The sequence below is a fragment of the Penaeus japonicus genome, unplaced genomic scaffold (assembly GCF_977035675.1).
Source record: "Penaeus japonicus unplaced genomic scaffold, GWHDUDI00000001_assembly GWHDUDI00000033, whole genome shotgun sequence".
Lineage (NCBI taxonomy): Eukaryota > Metazoa > Arthropoda > Malacostraca > Decapoda > Penaeidae > Penaeus > Penaeus japonicus.
In genome coordinates, this window is record NW_028234435.1 from 356176 (window position 1) to 361175 (window position 5000).

The following is a 5000-nucleotide window of genomic DNA, read 5'->3' on the forward strand; positions in this document are numbered from 1 at the left end:
ACGCCGAGCGACAGTGACTCGCTGTTCCCCGGAGGCAGCGGCACACGAGCTCTGGTGTCGAGGTGATGTTCGAAAGGAGGAAGAAATGTGCAGAAAGGCGTCTTGGAAAGCGTGTGTGCGTGTGTGGGAGTAATCTGATGAAGGCAAAGAGGAAGCATAGCAAATTCGGTTCAGTGAGAGCGTAGAGAGCGCCCACGGTTTACATGAAGGCGAGAAGGGTGTTTAGTGGGTGTGAGATGAGCGAGTGGGGAGGGATTTGCGCGGAGCAGCGGACGTGAAAGGGATAAGTGCAACCACGTGAGCGCGTTGCACGTGTTTAAAGCGTAGCGGAGGGTGTAGTGTACATGAATGTGGAGCAGGGTGTGAGGGCGGGCTCAGAGATGATGTTGAACAGGTGTACAGGGCTAGCAAACAGCTGTGGAGGGTTAGAATCGAGGCTACCGATTGTAGCTTGATTCAAAGAGGTCGAACGGAGTATTGTCTGTTCCCAAAGTGTGTCGCCAGATTCATACGAATACATAAGATAACTGCGAACAGCTGTAACAGAAATCAGCTGATTTAGACAAGTGTAAGAGATTGCTGACAGGTGTGTGAGAAGGACCCGTGTGAGCAGGTGTGCTGTCATATCTAAAAGTGTTCTAATTTTTATCTCATTGCTGTTTTTCGTTTCATAGTTACAACATATTGAAGGAGAAAAATATAGCAAGCTCGAAGTGTCAAAAAAAACTTATGAACTTCAGTGAATAACAGTAAAACGACATCAAATTAAAAGCTGAAGCGCAAAGTTAAATAGACCACGCAATTGCCTTCGAAGCGTTGTAGATAAGGGCGACACTGTGGTAAGTACCAGGCCATTTTAGTCCTTATGGAGGAAATAAAGGTGGTTACTGAATGTGACTACGGGATCGCACCCCCCACCTTCCTTCCCTCTCTCTGTCTCATTCTTTCCCTATCTGTCTTGTTCTGTTTCTCTGTTTCTTTCTGTCTCTTCCTTTCTCTCTCCTTCTGCTCTGTTGCCGTTTTTGCATCTGGCAGCAGGTGCATGGAGGGGAGCGAAAAAAGGTATACGTTCGCTGACGCAAATGCATGTTTTTATGCAACAGGCAAATGGGTGCAGAGGGAGAGATAAACAAAGGATGAAAGGTATACAAAGATAGGTACACAAAGAGACAGGTAGATAGGTACACAGAGAGACAGGTATATACAGAGAGATAGGTAGGTAAGCAGATAAACAGTGGCAAATAGAGAGTTGATATGTACAGAAAGAAAAAGATGCAAATTCATATACAAGGACAAAAGACAGATGTAGAGAAGCATATAGACTAGACAGAAAGATCAGGAAAAAAATATATGCAGAGAAACAAATGGACAGATAGAGACGGAGAAAAAGACAGATAACCATACAGACCAACAGGAAGACAGACACAGAGAAATGGACATATAGAGAAATACTAACAGACAGACGTGGCAGAGCAAGCGCCACAAGCATCCATCCGTATGAGCACAATTGAAAGTCATAACGGCGAACCGGAACGGATTCCCCGGGACCGAATCCCCTGGAACGGGAATCTCTGGAACCGCTGCTTCCGCGTCCAGCCCTGATATCATGGCACCGCCGCTGGAATCTCTGTCAGGCGGCACGGGGACGCTGAAGGAAGGGGGCAGGGGGAAGGAGGGGAGGAAGGGAAGGAGGGAATGAGGGAGATTAGGGAATGGGAAGGAGGCGAGAGAGGAAATGAGAGAAAGTGAGAGGAGAGAGAGAGAGAGAGAGAGAGAGAGAGAGAGAGAGAGAGAGAGAGAGAGAGAGAGAGAGAGAGAGAGAGAGAGAGAGAGAGAGAAAGCGATATAGGGAGGAAGGAAAGAGAAAGCAGGGAATATGAAATAGATAGAGAACAATCTAAGAGAGGAGAGAATAACAAAGAGAGAAAAGGCAGGGATGATAAAAAGAAGGGACTCGACCTAGATTGAATTTTGCAGCGAATGTGAGTCAGGTGCTCCTCCTCCGTTTCCACGGCGGCGGAGGGAGCCACGAATGCTGCCGCTGTTGACAAAGACGGTTTGTCGTTATCCTGGCGGGGGATGGGGAGGGGGAGGGGAATGAGGAGGTTCGTTTATCTCCTTTCCTCATTTATTTATCTCTCCCTCCGTCCCCCTCGTCATATCGCCGTGCCCACCTTGCTCTCTCTCCCTCGGCCTTTTACATCTCTCCTTGTCTGTTTCCCTTTCCCCTCTCCTCCGTACGGCTCCCCTCCCTCTCCCCACCGTTCACTCCCCTCCACCCACCGTTCACCCCCCCCCTTCCCTACCCGTCCCACCCCCTGATATCCGGCATAACGGATAGAGCTACGAGCAACACCGATAGGTCACGAGGGGAAAACACACACACACATAATCGAATTTGTAGCGCTGGTGTCGGGGTGCGTGGGGCGGGGTGCGGGGTGGGGTGGGGGGGGGGTCATAGGTAGTGAGGAGTGGACTGGAGGAGGAGGAGAAAAAGAGTGAGAGGAGAGAAAGGGAACATGTGGAGAAGGGAGGAGGAAGGGGAGAGGAGAGAAAAAGATCACTGAGGAGAGATAAAATGAAAAGGATAAGAAAAACGGTAGAGTGAGAAAGGAAGCTAGAACAGACATAAGTAGATACATATAGCGTATAGATAAAACAGATGCAGAATAGATAGGTAGACATGGTGAGAAGGAGATAAATAAGGAGCATATAGATTATGGAGAGAGATAGAGAGAGAGAGAGAGAGGAGAGAAAGAAAGATAGGGAGAGGGAAAGAAAGAGAAAGAGAGAGAAGGGGAGCGTTACAGAAGGAAAGCGAGAGAGAATGAGAGAGAGAAAGAGATTGAGAAAAAGAAAGAGATAGAGAGAGGGAAAGAAAGAGAAAAAGAGAGGAGGAGAGAGAGGGGAGGGGGGAAAGGGAGATGTGCAGAATGGATAGACATATACGGGGAGAGTTCGATATGAGTAGACCTCCGAACCAGAGGAGTAGGTCAGACACGTTACGAAAATCGCTTTGCGTCGCCCACCTCGCCTTCGGACCGTAGACGCGAGCCTTTTTGCGGAGGGGGTGAAAGGAGGCGGCCCCGACGGCGACGGCGAGGGCGAGGGCGAGGGGGGCGGGGTGACTTACGGACTGTGAAAAAAGGGATTGGGTGATAGGGATTGTACGGCCAAAGGTGACTATTTGGATTATGATTGGCAGTCGTGATAGTGAGGGTGCATATCCTCATTTCTTGGAAATACCGAAGCTGGTTTGATTGACACAAATAGAAAGCGAGCGTGGTATAATTCAAAATATTATCATACTGAAGAAATGTGATGTTGCAAGACAGTGTTTATACAACAACATTAAGAGAGACCTTGCTTGCCATACTCAAGAAACCATGAAAAACTTGACACGGCAAAAACAAGGAGGGGAAAAAACCTGGCCTCATGTTTTTCTTGGTGTTATTTGGCCTGTACTTCTCTTTTTTCCTCTCCAGGCTCGGAATTGTATTTTACACTGTGCCATGTTCTTTTTTACTGCATTTTTTATGTAAGTCACTATGCGGCAAATAGATAGTGGCGCCTGATACACGTACACAGAGTCACACGTACACAGAGTCACACGTACACAGAGTGTCTTGAAGGACATCGTTTTAATGTTAATATGCTGTTACTTTAGCCACATTGGTGGTTAATACTGCCTCTTTTCTCCCCTTTGTTTCAACTTATGTGCTTCCTCTTTTATCTTGTACGTCGAAAGAAGAAAGGAAAGTGGCGTGGTGAAGGATGGATGGCAGAGGAAGTGGGAAGGAGAAGAGAATTGAAGGGGAGGGCAGTGTGAAAGCAAGGGGAAGACTCAGATGAAGGGTTGCCTTGACCAGGTCATCCTATATTAGGCCTAAGACTAATACCACGGTGTCCCACGTCCCCCCTGGTTGCGCTTCTGGCGGAGGTTGGGCCTCTTCGCGGCCTTGCGCTGAACACTCTCGCCTTCCCTCTCTCGCTCTACGCCTTGCAGGGTTGCTGTCCATCACTAGGTAACCCTTCTCTCTCTATGCACAGACAACAAGACAGTCAGACAAAACAAAGCAAAATCATCGAGGAAAGCAAATTCGCGAAACGGAGCGCGAGGAAAAGAATGATGGAAGCAAGGCGCAAAGAGTAAACAGAAGCACGGCAATAAAAGGATAAAAGGGACGCACACACAAACCCAGAGATGCGCGGGGGAATGGGGGTGGGGAGGGGGGGGGAGGTGAGAGCTGGCCAGGTGGGAACACGAGCCAGACACGTCCAACTTTAGTCCAGGCTCAGGCGGTTCTCGGATTCTGTAACCCTTGTACGTCCTTTATTTCTTGTCCTCTTTCTCTGTTTCTCTTTCCCGTTCTACGTTTCTCCTTCCCTCCCTTTTCCTCTTGATCTTTCCCTCTTTCTTTTCCACGCCCTCCTTTATTCTCTCTGCTCCTCTTTCCTTAAGTGTCTGCCCCTCCATTTCGCTATATATTTCCTTTCCCTTCAGTATTTCGCTTTCCTCTCTCTATTCGCCAAATTAGATTCTTTCCCTCCCTATTCCCTCCTTCCCTCTTCCCCCTTAACCCCCCCCCCCCCCCAACCCGCTTCGATCCATTTTCCTCCGTCCTGCATTCCGTGGCGCTGCCCATCCCTGGAACCGAAATGCATCCTTCTGCGCCTCGAGAACGAAGAGGACGTATCCTCGGGAAGGACTGAAGCCAAAACGTCGCACCGAGAGCGGGAACAACAGTTACTTAGTGACGAGGTAGTTTCGCCATGAAACAACACAACCGCGTGTGTTACCTGGGTGGGTGGACTGACTGGCCATGGCCTCTGGGGGGTTCTTGGTGCTGGGCCTCGTCGGAGGTCACTGGGAAAGAGGCAGCTGCTTCAAGACTCGATGGGAGAAACCCTCTAGGCTGTATCCTTGCATCTAAAGTTTTTTTTTCTTTCTTTCTTTCTTTATTCTGTTTTTCTTATGTATTAGGTCTCGTTATGTCTCC

At 48.8% G+C, this 5000-nt stretch overlaps 1 protein-coding gene across 4 annotated transcripts in view; it reads left to right on the forward strand.

Annotated features, from left to right (window-relative positions):
- Positions 1–5000, forward strand: part of LOC122259087 (ATP-binding cassette sub-family G member 1) — a 96303-nt gene that overhangs the window by 64046 nt on the left and 27257 nt on the right. Inside the window, exons 1-2 of one of the 4 annotated variants that reach the window (XM_043025619.2) lie at positions 1–62; positions 675–839. The exon at positions 1–62 is cut by the window's left edge and continues 6 nt beyond it. The exons of 2 other annotated variants lie outside the window; for them this stretch is intronic. The gene's annotated coding sequence lies outside the window, so the exon portion shown is untranslated. The remainder of the gene's footprint in view (positions 63–674; positions 840–5000) is intronic. One more of the 4 variants, XM_043025620.2, reaches the window with a different exon arrangement.